This window comes from Macaca nemestrina, chromosome 15, assembly GCF_043159975.1.
Source record: "Macaca nemestrina isolate mMacNem1 chromosome 15, mMacNem.hap1, whole genome shotgun sequence".
NCBI lineage: Eukaryota > Metazoa > Chordata > Mammalia > Primates > Cercopithecidae > Macaca > Macaca nemestrina.
The window spans coordinates 65,970,860-65,987,947 of NC_092139.1; the positions used below are offsets into that span (position 1 = coordinate 65,970,860).

The 17,088-nt window shown below is 35.2% G+C and overlaps 1 long non-coding RNA gene across 1 annotated transcript; it reads left to right on the top strand.

Moving 5' to 3' along the window:
* The first annotated feature begins 932 nt into the window (after positions 1-932).
* Positions 933-1,868, top strand: LOC139358905 (uncharacterized). The gene is made up of 2 exons (XR_011614398.1): positions 933-1,279; positions 1,558-1,868. It is a non-coding gene; the product is annotated as an uncharacterized lncRNA (long non-coding RNA).
* The last annotated feature ends 15,220 nt before the right edge of the window (positions 1,869-17,088 follow it).

Sequence of the window (17,088 nt, forward strand, 5' to 3'; positions counted from 1 at the left end):
CTCAGAGATTAGAAATAGGAAAAAGCCTGTCTAGAGTTCAGTCAAGCTGAGAGGAACATTAAGGCTGCCTTGATTCTAAAATTATTCTATTTCTGCAGTAGACAATATAGTAGTGACTAACCACTTGTGGATACTGAGGTCATGAAATGTGGGTATTATGACTGAGTCATTGAACATTTCCTTGTATTTCAATCTAGTTGAGGTAAATTTTAATTAGTAATAAGTAGCTAGTGGCTGGGCAATACATACACATGGCATGTACATATATATATATACATGGAAACATAATCAACGGTTATTATCTTGAACAAAAGTAAAATCTTAAGTTAAAAATGACACATAATTGATATATAAAGCACCTGCCTTTACATTTAGGATAGCTTATGTACTAATTTGCATTGCTACTCTTTATTAGTTATTTGTTGTCATGTGATTTCACTTATGATGAATAATCAAAAGATTCACTAACTAAACACACCGTGACTTATTAATTTGCAAATATTTGTTTTCAATTATTCATTTTCCACACACCCAAAGGGTGCCAGTGCATGAGGAAATTCCATGAGAGAGAAAAGTAAATAAACTTCCAAATTTTGCATTTCTGCCTTGGTTACAACATCATTCCACATTCAGTGCTGGAGCTGCACAGCACTCTATTTCAAAACCAACCTTTCTATAAAAAAGGAGTCTATCTATTGTTTATCACACTTTTTTTCTGAATTAATGATATGGGTAAATACCCAGTCCCATGATTTTTTACCCATTGCTTAATCCAGTTTTGTTGTAGGAGATATAAATTTCCAGCAGAAATTACTCTGTATCCTCATTCTTTCTTTTCTCTTCCTTTTGTTTAGGAGAGATATATACCGCTATCCCAAGGTAAACCTGTGCACCACTGTTAGCATCCCCTTTCATAGCTATGTTACCAGGACCTGGATTTGCCATCAATTCCTCTCCCACCTGTAATGTCAACTGCTCTTTCCGCTGACTCCTACTTCCAACCCAAGCCTAAAATCAAATTGACGTTTTTCCCAGCCAGGAATGACAGAAACCAATAGTGGCAGCAAGAACAACAACTAAAAAAACAACAGACACTCTCGTGGTTAAGGAAGTTGCTCCAATTTTCATGTGTTGAAATACATATAAATGCATGTAAGAATTATAAATACATATAAGACTTAAGGACAGTCTACATTCCCAGAATCTTTTATCAAACATCTTCTAGAAAAAGCAAACAAGCAAAACAAAACAAAACCAAGTTTTACTTACAGATACAAAGGTAAAAATCCTAAGAAACAAAAAAGAAAGAGAGACAGAGGGGAGAGAGAGAAAAGAAAGAAGAAAAGAAAGAAAGAAAAGAGAGGGAAGGGGGGAGGGGAGGCAAAAGGAGTAGGAGAGGGGAGGGGAAAGGGGTAGAGGGGAGGAGAGGGGAAGAAGGGGAGGGGAGGAGAGGGGAAGGAAATACCAAAAGCTTATTGTAATATTCTCAAGTAGAGTGTATAGCAAAAATGAAAGAATGCTTTATCATTTATTAATGTAATTCATTATTTTATTAAGGAAGGAAAATACGTGAGAAGTTAGAACTTCATCCTAAAAGACAGTACAACCTGGAGAAGAAAAGCTCAAAGTGTAGAATCAGATAATAGAAGTTTAGAACTTGACTTTACCACATCCTTTCTGTGTCACCCAGGCCACATTTTCTAACTTCTCTGTACCTATTTCCTTTTCTGTGAAATTGGAATAGCAATATTGCCTCAGAGTTGTTTAGAAGACAAAATGTTCTTTAAAATTTACAGCATTTTATTGAGTATCTGACCCATGATAAATCCTCAATACACATTAAATAGTATTAATGTTATATTACTTAATGTATGCATGAATGTATTTTCTTTCTACTTCAGCGTCAAGCTCCTCTGGTCCTTCCTTACTCACTTCCCTACTACTATCGTGGACAAACTCATTCATTCCCAAAAGATTGCTTTTCAGATTTGACCGGCAAATCTTTGTTACAGCCTAGATCTCTATCAAGTTTCAGTCTCATCTGTGTTCCCAACTGCCTATTAGTATAACAACTAGGTTGTCTTTCCAAAAATCAATACATCAAATCTAAGATAACTACCACTGTCTGCCCTTCCTTCATTAACACCATTTCAGCTTGTTACTTAGGCATTCTCTACCTTGGTTAAAGCAATCATGGTCCTGTCTCTCAAATTAAAAATCTCAGAAATACTTTTTTTTTCTCCCTTACCAAAATAATACTGCTGTTGTTCATATAAAATAGACAGAATGGATAAACAATAACCTAGGACAGTCTTTGGCACTTTCCTGGGAACCAAGAGCAAGCATTGGTTCCTTAATAATGACTGAAGGAGTATAACAAGAAGTCACCAATGAAATGTGCATTTGTTCACCTGTCACCTTCTTTTCATTTCATTTTTCATCCTATGGTTTGAATCAGGCTCTATAAACTCCTTCCCAGGGTGTACAATTTGCCTCTGATTTTCCAGCTTCCCAATTAATCTTTCATTGCTTAAAATATGCAATGGGATTTATTTAAAATAGTTTATGCTTTAAAACTTTTTAGTAGGTTATCGAGGCCTTCAAAATCATTATCTACCATATTTTTCTCTCTTCTGTCTCTTGATTTTGATGTACTCATTTTACTTTCTGATGACTCCCAAACTGATACAACAGTTTGTTTCCAAACAACTCAGGACATTTCTCACATCTTGGCTCTACATTCACTGGTCTCCATTTCCTGAATAGCTTTCTCCCTTTTCCCATATGTATAAATACTGATTTTACCTTCCTTGAGGCCCAGATAAAGCGTTATCCCCGCTATAAAAATACATCTTTCCTCCTCAAACTAAATATATTTTTGCACTAAAATTAATTTCTCCCTCTATATTCCAAAAGCATATGTCTTATAAAATTATCAATGTTTTAATTCTTTTATTGTTTCCTAGTAGAGAGATAACTCTTATCAAATGTGTATTTTTTTTTAAATCTGTACATCGACATAATTAATATGACTTGCCTTCACTGATCCTTAAGTAAATAATATTTTGAAATTTGTGCATCATTCAGGAAAACATACTATTTAATGTTATTATTCACTTTTGAAAACAATATACAGTCTCCAGTAAAAAATTTTATTTATTTCTTAACTTTAATGTGAAGATCAAGATTAAAAAACAAAATATTAACATACCTATATACCTATGCATTTAATACCTTAACTATAATTCAATATATTATAAGTAATTATAAGAGATTTAAAAAATTTTATCAGACACTCAAGTATTAAATTTTCATACTCATTCTACTCTTTCTAGTAAGCTCTAGCATTTTAGGGGTTGGGCTGCCATCTGGTGGAAATTTTAAGTCTTAACTAAAAAATCCATCTTTTGGTGTAGCTTACTCATTTATGTTTTGTTTTGTTTTGTTTGTTGTTTTTTGCTTTTTTTTTTTTTTTTTTTGAGACGGAGCCTCACTCTGTCTCCCAGGCTGGAGTGCAGTGGCCGGATCTCAGCTCACTGCAAGCTCCGCCTCCCGGGTTTACGCCATTCTCCTGCCTCAGCCGCCCGAGTACCTGGGACTACAGGCGCCCGCCACCTCGCCCGGCTAGTTTTTTGTATTTTTTAGTAGAGACGGGGTTTCACCGGGTTAGCCAGGATGGTCTCGATCTCCTGACCTTGTGATCCGTCCGTCTCGGCCTCCCAAAGTGCTGGGATTACATTATGTTGTTATTATAAGCATGTTAATAAACATTGTGGTTGCACAGGAGAAAATGTACTAAATTAAATTAATGAGCTGAAATCTAATAGAAAATAAAATCAAACATACTTAAATTAGACAAGTATGCATTTCTGCTTGCCTTAACCATCCATTTGTACCACAATAAATTTAATATTGTGAATATAAAGAAGGCCATAAAAACTCAACAAATAGACAAACAGGCAATTGGTTACTGTGTGAACACAATTAAGATTTTTTTAACCCTAAGTTATAAACCAAGATTTGCTTTTACTGTCATGCAATTACAAAACCTCTACGTAAGATTCAAAAGGAACCACAGGTAGTCACGAAAAAATACACTGGGAACAGATTACGTTCTATTTCATTTCTGATTACCCAATTGCACATTCATTTCTCAATTATTTTTTCTTGAAATACCTTGTTTGGTGCAGTAATACCTTGCCGTTTATTTACTGTACTTAATGAAATACAACTAGAGTAGATAAACTCAGAACCAAATGTAAAAATGAGTACTCAGATATGAAATAGAATATTGTCAAATATTGTTTTAGTAAGACTCATATACAACCATTTCAAAACTGATTATACCTAAAAATTTTAAATGAAATTGTTGAAGATAACTCTTGGTTGGTAGAGTCGATATGTTAATATTCTAGAGTGCAGATCACATCCTTAGTTTAATTATTGACACCAACTCACAGGAGATGCATTTTTATCTAATGAGGGTGTTATTCTTGTTGGATATATTTTATTTACAAAAAATTAAAATTTAATCTCACCATAATAGGATGTTTGCCTAGACATGCTAGGCTTGACAGAGATTATTTATGATTCTGAAAATGTAACTAAATTGCACAAAGCCCTTGAGGAACCTAAAAGCAGAATGTGTTAGAGAAATGAGGGATACATTGTGAAGCAAGAAAGCTCAAGAGCAGTTCCAGTTCTGTTCTTAATTAACAGTATGGTTTAAATAATAATAATAAAATAATCATAATCATAAGCCACATTGTAAAGCAGTTTTCATATCACATATTGTTGAATCCTCACAACAATGAGACAATAAGCGTTCCTTTACTATTAGTTTTGTAGCAACTACAAAACAGGTTCAGAGATACAAAATAACTTTGCCAAGTGCAAACAGCTAGTACATGCCACAGATGGAACGTTCAGCCAGACTACTGGGATTCGGCTTGCTCTTTGAAAAACAATATTCTGTGAATCCTATTTAGGATTTTAGTTTCCTATTCAGGTGAATCATAATAGGTTTACTTTATTACAGAACCAATTAGTATTTTAAAATTACTTAATCTGTATTTGTTTTGTTAGGATTTAACATATATAAAAAATGATACATAAAAATATATGTGCCTGGAAAAAATAAGGTACAACAAAGAGCCATGGCTATAACTATAATCAGTATTCAAGAAGCCTCCACCAATTCATCTGTAAATATGAAACCTCTCTGCAGCTGACCTGGGTGTAAACTTTACACTAAAATTTGATAATTATCTCCTTTTTTTTTTTTTTTTTTTTTTGAGACAGAGTCTCGCTCTGTTACCCAGGCTGGAGTGCAATGATGTGATCTCGGCTCACTGCAACATCTGTCTCCCAGGTTCAAGCAATTCTCCCTCAGCCTCCTGAGTAGCTGGAATTACAGGCGCCCACCACCACACCCGGCTAACTTTTTGTAATTTTTGTAGAGACAGGGCTTCACTATTCTGGCCAGGCTGGTCTCGAACTCCTGACCTTGTGATCCACCCACCTCAGCCTCCCAATATCGCCTTTTCAACAAACATTATACACCTTTGTATTCATCCTTAAAGTTAATTTTGTTTTGTCTGTTATGCTTATTAATGGTAATATATGTTTTTATTTGACATCTTGTTTCAGTCAAGAGGTTTGTGAAAATTGTCTTAGATAATTTTAGATATTAGAGATGCCATTTATTTTTATTGCTCTATGGTAATTCATTGTATCAATAAGAAATATTTATTTTGTAATTGATAGACATAGGATTTTCTTCTAGTTTAAGTCTATTATGATAAAATCCAGTGGGATTTCTGTGTGACAAGTTATGTACATCTTCCAAATTAGTATACAATTATATCCTAATTACCAAAATGATTGTACCAACTTATTCTCTTATCCACACTTCACAGTGAAATTTTTTGTTTCATTTTTTGCCACTCTCATGGTTGTTTTAATTTGTTTCGCTTTTATGCTTACAAGGTTGAACACACCTTTTCATAGAATTATAGAATACATAATCCACTTTTGTACTCATTTAAAAATACTATGCTATGTATTTCTCTTACCCATTTATAGCAATTCTAAACATATTTGGAATGCAGATTGTTTCCAAGCAAAGTAAAGAATAAAGCGTGTTCTGGGGAAAATAGAAACGAATATAGGCTGGGTGCAGTGGCTCACGCCTGTGATCGCAGCACTTTGGGAGGCCGAGGCAGGTGGACCTCCTGAGGTCAGGAGTTCGAGACAGTCTGGTCAACATGGTGAAACCTTGTCTATACTAAAAATATAAAAATTAGCCTGGGGTGGTGGCGCATGCCTGTAATCCCGGCTACTCGGGAGACTGAGGCAGGCGAATCGCTTCAACCCTGGAGGCAGAGGTTGCAGTGACCCGAGATTGCGCCATTGCAATGTGGTCTGGGCGACGAGTGAAATTCCGCCCCAAAAATAAATACATAAATAAATACATAAATAAATACATAAATAATGCAAGAAGCTAAGGGGCAAGGGAATGGGTACCGGAAAGATGGCAATTCACTGTAAGATGATCACCACGGCAATGACAAAGTATTTAGTAAAAACCTCACCATAATACATACACGCATGTATGTGTGTGCATGCAAGTATAATGCCAGGTTCATAAAGAACAACAGGTAGCAATGTAGGAACAGCTGGCAACAGGTTACATTCTATTTCATTCTGATTGCCCATGTCCACGTTCATATCTGAGTTATTTCTTCTTGAAATATCTTGTTTGATGTAGTAATAGCTTGCAGTTTACTGTACTTAATGAAATATCACTAAAGTAGATGAACTCAGAGACAAATGTACAAGTGAATAATCAGAAATGAAATAGAATATTGTCAAAAAGCTCAGAGACCTAAAAAATTTTCAACCACAATATAATATGAAACATTATTAAGATGTACTTTGATAACAAGGGAGGATCAAAGTCAACCTTTAAGGATCAATTCAAGGGTATTAACAATCTTTCTATTGTTAATACTTTTGAATGGATTATGGTAGAGCTCAACAGATTTTTTCAATTGGAATAAAAATGATTCAGGAAATGATACTAAAGGTGCACCTTGACCTCAAAGTCTGATAGTCTCATGGTTTCTGCAAGTAAGTTGAGAAAGAAAAAGAAGTTTTGGAGCACAAAAAAGCAGAGGAATGTTGCAAGACATTTGTTTTTAAACAAACAAACAAAAAAACAAAAACTGAAATGAATGTTTATTGGCATATAAAACTAAGTAAAATAGAATAAAAAAAACCTACCATGTATATAGAGAGGAAAGCTACCATTATAACCAGAACTCTGGATATAAATATCTCCATTTCTATAACATTGTTTGAGTTAACGGTCTACAAATAGGAGGTAAACGACAAACACCTAAGCTCTTAAGGAGGGCACATTGTTCACTTCAGATATGACAAAGAAAGTAGTGGAAAAAGAAGATCCTTCCCTTCCCTCCTCTACTTTTCTCCCCTCTCTTCCCCTTGCCTACCCTCCCCTCTCCTCTTCTCCCCTCTCATCCCCTCCCCTGCCTTCCCCTTCTTTCCCCTCCTCTTCCCTTATATAGAAATAAAGACCATAGAGAATAGTAGATTTAGGAATTTATCCCAGAGAGAAGATCTGGATCTCTAACAAAGAGTATGACCCAAACACTATCATAAAATAGGTCACCTTTAATTCCGACTAGAGTTACAGAATTGCTATTAACCATAAATTCTTTTATTCTCTCATTAATCTTCTTTTTGAAAGAGTATTTCAGTTTCATTGTCCGGATTCCTCCAATTCTACTTGGTGTATGTGGGGATAATTTCTTTCCCCATTCACTTCCATGTCTTTGGCTCTAGGGTTGGGACACTATCACTGGATAAAACATTTACAGTATATTTTGCCTGGATGAAGAATCCTAACCATAATATCTAGTGAACAGACAGACCAACTGTGATAAGGATCCAAGTTGTTCAACCAATCTTTCCAGTTTTATTATTTGCAGAAACATGGTAGGCATTTTTGAAGTTTTCTTTATTAAGGAAGTTTTGTGATGTTTTCTGTCTCCATATGACTTGCTTTAGCCAATGTGGTATAATCAGGAGTGATATGGCTCACTTTGGGCCCAAATCATTAAAAGCCAGTTAATAATTCACCGCTTGCACTTCCCACAGTTCTGGTGATTACACATGCTCATGTCAACAAGCCTCCATTATCTCACATCCCTGAGTAACTCTTTGGGCAGATTGATCTAATAATCTACATAGGACATGTACTTGAAATGCAAACTTTCCATTTGTCAAACAAGCAAAATTTTGAAGTTGTTTTATACTGCAGAATTACTGACCCCACTGTGACTGTCAGAATAACAACATGTGTTTTCATTTGTTTCTGTAATAACTGTGCTACCCTATCTGATATCTTCTGAATAAAAGGATATCTAAACACCTGGACTCTGTCATAATCTTTCCTTCCAAATGTCATGTTATTGTTTCTGTATTTTAAATCCCTCTCTTTTAAATATACTGTTTTTAATAGTCAAGGCTTATTAACCATTACCCATCTGTCCCACTCTTATTTTTATTCTCTAATCTACCTCAGAACTTTTATTGGAAATTTCTTTCCACCTGCCCAAATATTGAATACTAAGTTTGGATTTGTAGGTGGTAGGTATGGCGTAGACTAGACTATCTTTACATAAAGTGAAATTAAGCCTGGATTAAGTTTTATGATATATTCAGGTTGCTTCTATTGAGCATCAAAAATAATTATTTGATTCTGTCACTAAAGAAAAGAAAAAATGTGTCCAAACATTTTGTCTTACCTCGTACAAACCAACAATTTATTAGTTTATTTATTCTTTCTAAAATTTGGTTTACAGAAAGATAAATACAGTTTCAGGAAAATATTTGAAAGGGTTAGAGAATAATTTTTACTTACTACTTTCACTAGGGATGTAAGACCACTTTGAATCAAGCAGGGACTTGCAAAATGTGTTCTGAAGGTTAGACCAATCCGGTTGAGAAGGACGTTTTGATTTATTAATCAAATATGAATCAAATAGCTGGCTGATTGTGGATTAATGATTTAAAGTAATACTTCTTTTAATTATGATCATAAATGACCTTAAAGAAGTTCTACGGGGCCAATTATTACCACATATTATGAGGAAGTAAACAAATTTGCCGCTAAATTTTTCTCCAGTGAAGTGAGTTGTACCGTAGTTTATCTTATTATTTGATATTTACAACCCAACTGTTGATGGTTACCAATGAACTTTTACTACTTCTGTGTTTTATGGTTACTGAAAGAAATACAATTTAATGATTGAATGAAATGTGTAGCCAGTAGTTAAATCACAGTCACACATTTAAATAGTTATTTATAAAGATACACATTTAGGATGCAAATGAATTCCAAAGTTTACTCATTTTCTAAAGAATTTATCTTTTTTTACTGGTTGCGGGTGAAGATTAGTGTATTAATAATTTTCTACCTATTTTTTTTCCTCTAGAAGTTGCAATGTATCTTCAAAATTTTTCAAGTTTATCTTGCTTATATTCTCAGGATCAACTCTAAGTCACTTTTTCCTATCATCATTTCCAAAGTTTCCATTATGTTTTTAAAGTACATCATCTTTTCCTTATACTCTCTGGGATAATTTTGACTTTCCTAATTGATTCAAGTATAACATAATAACACATGTAAAACACTGGACTGTAATGTAAATGAAATAATGTATAGAAAGAAAATGAAAATTTCTGTTTTGAAATTCTCAATAGTTGACTTTTTTTTTTCCAGTGGATAAATTAAAATTTACTTATGAGGACGAATCACATTATCTTTTTATTAGAGGGTAAAACCTATTAAGCTCAAAAACTAGTAAAGGATTTCTGTGTTTATGCAAACATAAAATGGAAATCATAGACTAGAATATGAATGGAGAACTTCCATGAGAGGCCAAGCTGTCCAGATGAATAATGTGAGAATTGTCTGTTTGTGATGTTAGTTGCATTTTTACAGATTCTCTTAAATTTAACAAAAGTTGAACCTACAAGCAGAGATGAACAAATAAAATTATTATTTTGTTCTCTTCTCTTTGGTCCAATGCCTGTCACTGGAAAGGCTGAATTCCAAATTAAGGGGAATAATCAATACAACTATCTCTGGAAGAAAACAGGTTGGCGGTTCTAACAAGGTAGCAGGTAAGGAAGTAAGCAAAGTTGCCCACATTAGAAGATCTCTGGTGGAGTGTCAATTAAGAATTTCCGGCCGGGCGCGGTGGCTCAAGCCTGTAATCCCAGCACTTTGGGAGGCCGAGACGGGCGGATCACGAGGTCAGGAGATCGAGACCATCCTGGCTAACACGGTGAAACCCCGTCTCTATTAAAAAATACAAAAAAACTAGCCGGGCGAGGTGGCGGCGCCTGTAGTCCCAGCTACTCGGGAGGCTGAGGCAGGAGAATGGCGGGAACCCGGGAGGCGGAGCTTGCAGTGAGCTGAGATCGGGCCACTGCACTCCAGCACGGGCGGCAGAGCGAGACTCCTTCTCAAAAAAAAAAAAAAAAAAAAAGAATTTCCAGTATTGGCCGGGCGCGGTGGCTCACGCCTGTAATCCCAGCACTTTGGGAGGCCGAGACGGGCGGATCACGAGGTCAAGAGATCGAGACCATCCTGGCTAACACGGTGAAACCCCGTCTCTACTAAAAAATACAAAAAACTAGCCGGGCGAGGTGGCGGGCGCCTATAGTCCCAGCTACTCGGGAGGCTGAGGCAGGAGAATGGCGTGAACCCGGGAGGCGGAGCTTGCAGTGAGCTGAGATCCGGCCACCGCACTCCAGCCTGGGTGACAGAGCGAGACTCCGTCTCAAAAAAAAAAAAAAAAAAAAAGAATTTCCAGTATTATTTAATATGCCATATAAAAATTTCAGTGTCTGAATTGTACTTTGCATATGTTGACCAGAGATCTTTATTACATTTTGTTAAACGCCATAACTTTAATTTTTGTGTACTTTAAGTTACCGAAATACACATTTGCTTCAAAATGGCATAGTTTACCATAGGAGAGGGAGAAACTAGTTAATAAATGACCAAGAGATATTTGCAGAAACTTAAAAATTATTTGGGATTTGTCAGAAATGTTGGCAAACTATACACATAATTAAAAGTCAAGATATTGTTGTGGGACATTACTTAGTGTCTTCTGAATGCTAGGAAATTTGGAAACACTTTATGTAATGAGTGATCTATTTTCAAACACTAATACCCTGACTAATTTGTAACATCTTAGGCAAACTCCTCCTTTGCTTACCATTCCCACTGATTTATTTATCATCCTTCACACGAAAACTTCTACAAACAGTTGTCCCCATGTACCCCGAACTTCCTCTTTGCCTCATTCCCTCATGGCCTACTTCAATCTGGCAGCATTTTACTAAATTTTTAAATCAACTCATTAATAACATCTGAGGCTAAAATTATTGGACACTTTCCTGCCTCATTCTATTTGAATACTCTTAACATTCACTCGTTACTATTCCTTTCCTCTCCACAAACTTCTCTCCATTTTCCTACCTATTTTCTACTCTGTTTTCATAAAAATTCAGAGCTGTGGGCCTCAATCTACTATGGAAAACTTTCCATTATCCAATTTTTACATAATGAATACCTCAGACTTTTTCTTCCTTTATCCTACTATATACTGTCTCCCTAGTTAATTTGATTTTATATCATTAGTTTGCCCTTATAATCATTGCATTCCCCTCCAATAACATATCTAATAATTCAATATTCCTGTTTTTACTACATACTAAATATTCCTGAAGTCTTTTCTTTATCTAAACAGCCACTTACTTAACTCAGCTTGAGTCCCTATAACTATCTCTTCTTCCAGAAAGGAAGGCTTCCCACAATTACTCCACCTCCAGACCAATTGAATTTCTATGCACACCCAAAGTGTTCTTAAAAAGACTCAGATCATGTCACTTCTAAACTTGAAACCCTGCAGCAATTTTCTGTTTTAAGCCTCAAGTCTAAAATCATTAACCTGTTCTGTAAGGTGCTAACTGCCTCATGTCAACTTCTCAGCTTTTTCTGTTTCATTCTCAGAATTCTGAAAGAGGCTGCTGTCACAATGGTATATTTCTATCCCCTCAAATGTACCAGGCTCTTTTCTTTCTGCTTCAGGTCTTTCATGCTTGCTCTTTCCTTAGCCAGGGATACTTTTTGATTCTGAGTCCACTTTAAATATGTTATTTCAACCAATATATCCTGGGCCTATTTCCGTATTCTTTTCTAGAGAAAATGTCAGAATTATACCCAAATTTATCTAAATAATTTTATGTTGCTGTCAATCTTCTTCATTAAATTGAAAAGTCATAAAAGCAAGGATCATTTCTCACTTTTTCACCACACTAACACCACACTTTGCAGATAGTTGACTTAAAATTCATATTTCATTAAGTGAATGAATTTGTGAATAGTAGAACAAAAATCACAAATATAAGGCAGATAGTGAAGTACATTTTGAATGTTTAACATTTAGTTCATGCTAAGAAACATTCATGCTAAGAAAAATATTAATAATTTTAAAGGTAATAACGGCTTACATTGATTGTACAGTCATTAAGAGTCAGGCAATCTTCCGATAACACAGCATATTTTAAATCACTCAATTTATTGGTAACTTTCTAGCTCAATTCTCCAAAATTCACCACATTTTTCACCCTTATTTCCCTAACTACATTTTCACTTTCCTTTTACCTCTCTGTAAGGCATGACTGTGTTAATTTTCTCAGTAAGTGTCATCTAATACAAATAGATAAACAATGTATTAGAGCTCCATTTTCTCTGTCACATGAAAGAGTGTGATGGATATTTCTTTTAGTTAAAATCCGTAAGTGTTTGTAATAGTGCTGTGAATACAGTGGATGCTCAGTAAATAGCAGGCTGGTAAAAAGAATGAGGAGGTATTCCTCATTAAAATAACTGGAATTCAATCAGCATTGTTTAACATCCCCAACAATTTGTTTCTGGAAGCTTAAAATAAGAGTGTAACTGTGATTACAAAAACAAAAACTTATTTTAGTCAAGACATTATTCACTTTTGAGTAGTTTAAATTTGATATTAGAAATCAATGAAAATGGCTACTGAGAAAAAGATATGGGTCAGACTGTTACAGTAAAACATCTTGGTATATTAAAAATGTATGATGTCAGTAGGGCTTCTATTTCAAGGCTGTGGGAAAGCATTTACCAAATCTAAAAGTAAGAATGAAGGGGCCTTTTGGAAAGGCTTAGGAAAATAACAATGTATAGTCTGAAAACTGGATCTTCTAAGAAGATTCTCTGATGGAACAATAGAAAGCTAGAAAGAAGGTTTGCAAATCATTTCTTGGCTCCATGTCTCAGGCTACCTGTGACAAACTCAATGATCGCAGTCTGATTGTGTGGCAAGTGAACATTTGGTATGATTATAGAATGGTTTTAACGAAGGAAAACTAGTGTGTAAAGTGTGAAGAGGTTTAGCACTTCAGGTCCCTTTGGTCTAATAAAATATATAATGTAATTTAAAATGCATTGTTCCTAGAATTAATTGCACAGTAATACTTGGAGTCAAGAAACATGTAACATTCTTGGAAATATGACCTAGGTTATGACTCAATAAATAGTTTAGATGATTGTGCTCTCTGTTGCATGAATGAAGCCATAAAATCTCAACTTTAAATATAATTATGATAACAATCATTTTGTTAATATACTGTAGTTGATTACCTAGTGAATTACATTCATTGTAGATCAAAATACATGCTCAGCATAGGAATGTCTTCTAGCTGAAATAATGACATTTTAACAAAAAGACTTCAGAAATGGTCAACTGAAAGGCTTTATATATATATATATATATATGTATGTAATATATAGATACACATATATTAAATATATAAAATGTATGTGTACATATACATATATATATTTGGGAGATGGTCTGGCTCTGTAGCCCAGGCTGGAGTGCAGTGGCATGATCTTGACTCACTACAACCTCTGCCTCCGGGGTTTGAGTCATCCTATCACCTCAGCCTCCAAAGTAGCGGGGACTACAGTTGTACATGTGCAGCTAGTTTTTGTATTTTTTGCACAGACAGGGATTCTCCATGTTGTCTAGGTTGTTCTCTAATTCCTGAGCTCAAAGTATTTGCCTGCCTTGGCCTCCCAAATTGCTGCGACTATACGAGTGAGCCACTAGGCCCAGACAAAAGGCTTTATATGTTTTACATAAAGGCCGTCAGATTTAAAATACATCATTTCACACTATGCACACTTGGAAGCATTTGGAAGAATTCTCAAAATTGGTCTTCTTAGTTTTCCTGTTTCCTTAGATAATCTGTGTCGGACTATCTGAAAGGACTTACTTTAAAGACTCTTAAAAGTATTCCTTATTTGAATGAAAGTTAACAACAAATATTTGCCTATTTTATGCCATAGTAATAACAAATCTTTCCAACTTACATATATACCAATATCAGACAGGTTAAAATACATATGATTATTTAAAGTATTTATTTCAATATAATTTATTTTATTAAAGTGTGGTTTATTATGTATAATGGATAATAATTATATTTGAATACATAAGTTGGCTTAGAAAATTACCAAAATCCAAAACAGTCAAACTTTTTTTACATTGGGGTACCTGATTTAGGTAAAAACAAAACTAAAACAAAATCTGCTGTGCCATTTAAGGTAGTTAGAAAACATTCTGTGCCATTTAGGGCACAGCCAAAACTATATCCCCAAAGTCTTCAATCTCTGTTACACTGCCTATATTCAAACCAGGGAATTTAAAATTATCTTGGGTTCCACTAAGACATATTCACTTTCTATTGTTTTGTAGCAAATTGCTGAAAATTAAGTGGCTTAAATAATTTTTGTAGGTTAGAAGTCCTTGTAGGCTCAACTAGGTTCTCTGTGAGAGTCTCACAAGAGCAAAATCAAGGTGTTGGCTCAGCTGAACTCTTATGTTGAGACTCTGGGGGAAGAACTCACTTCCAACTCATTTAGGTTGTCTGTATAATCTATTCCCTGCAGCTGGAAAACTTCAGTCCCTTTTGCTAGTTAACTATCTGCAGACATCTCTGTCAGCCTCTAATGCCATTCTCAAGTTTTCATATACCATAAAAGAAAAATTACATGACTAGTGAAAAATACAAGAGTGAATTTATTCAGGACTATTGGAACAGTGGAAAGAGATTATTAAACTATGCGAGAAGGATTGAATTTAACTCTACTGAAGCAAAAGGCAGGAAGATTTTTAAATGCTGGAGTGAGTTAATGGAAAACTACTGGAAGATGTTAGTGGAGATGTTGGTCAATGTGATTAGGCAATCTGTGTTTGCCTATTGTCACTTATTGAAGTTGGGCTCCTACCCTCCCACAAGGACTTGGAGGAAAGGATGCTATCTCTTTCTCCTTATACGAGTAAATGTCAAAGGAATGACTCCCAGATCATTGATAAAGATACTCTTGTGTTATAGAAGATTCACATTTCAATAGAGCAGATAAATCTCTGTTACACACCCTATATTCAAATTTTCTAAAATAAATGCTTTAAGAAAATGGAAGTCAGGGGCCTATAGTCAGAAGGAAACTTTATATACGGTCAAGTTGAGGGGAACATTTTTAAGGTCTACGTTGCCCCCTCCACTTTCAAAGCCAGCAATTGTGCTTTGAATCATTCTCATGCTTTGAATATCTCTGCCACCATCTGGAGAAAACTCTACTCATGAAGGGCTCCTGTGATTAGGTTAACCCCACCTAGATAAGCTCTCTTTGCCACATAATGTACCACACTCACAGGAATGACATTCATATTTAGAGGGTCCACCTGCAATCGAAGGGGTTGAGAATCAAAGGTGAATTATCGGAATCATTTTGAGAATTCTTCCTACTAAATGAAGCATACAGTTTCTTCTTACATTATAATCTCTAGAAGCCAAGTTCAATTACTATTCAAAGTGTCACATTTTGAAGAAGAAAGTAAAAGAAGGGCTCTACTGTTCACAGGGCAGTTATTTCTTTATGAGTAGGGACATACAGTGGATTCAGTGTGCTCAGTGATGAGTAATTGTAAAGACATCCCAACTAGTTTCCTTTTTGTCTTTCCTTTTCATCTTTCTGTTTTCAGAGCCATGTGAAGAACAAGTGGGCTTGAAAACAGAGAGATGAGAAGAAAAGACAAAAAGGAATGTTTTATTTTTAAATCCTGAGTTATAATTTGTGCTACTCCAATAACTTTTTCTGGAATCACAAGCAATCTGACACTTCTTTTGGATACCAGGAATTATCAAAGAAGTCAGCCCATCTGCATAAATTCACAAAGATCCTATGACTGATAGTTACAATATTCTGTCTCTGATTACGAAAAAAGTAAAAGGTGCAGGGTGTATGATATGAATCAGCCTGTCCATTTCAAAATGTTTGACATCAAAAAAGAAAAATAAATAAACGCATATTCAGAATACATTATTCAATCTCTTCATTGGCATTTTTCAGAGTTTTCACTTGTTTGCCAAATGTGTTGCCATTGTAAATGGTATTCATTTTAAAGTCAAAGTCTTCAACAAGCACCTGTGTGCATGTCTAAGTAACATTATAACGGATATCTTGAGAAGCATTATTAGGTGTAAGTGAAAAGCAGAGAATATTTGGCAGGGCTGTTACTGTAGTGGTGCTCTTTAGGCAGAAGGCTGCAGTATTAGATCATGCTCAACACCTCCAGAGATTGCACTTAACTCCAGTGGATTAGTAACTAACTGAACATTTTACCACATACTTTTTAAAATTTTTATTAATTTTTTATTATACTTTAAGTTCTAGGGTACATGTGCACAACGTGCAGGTTTGTTACATATGTATACATGTGCCATGTTGGTGTGCTGCACCCATTAACTCATCATTTACATTAGGTATATCTCCTAATGCTATCCCTCTCCCCACCCCACCCCACGACAGGTCCGGTGTGTGATGTTCCCCTTCCTGTGTCCGAGTGATCTCATTGTTTAATTCCCACCTATGAGTGAGAA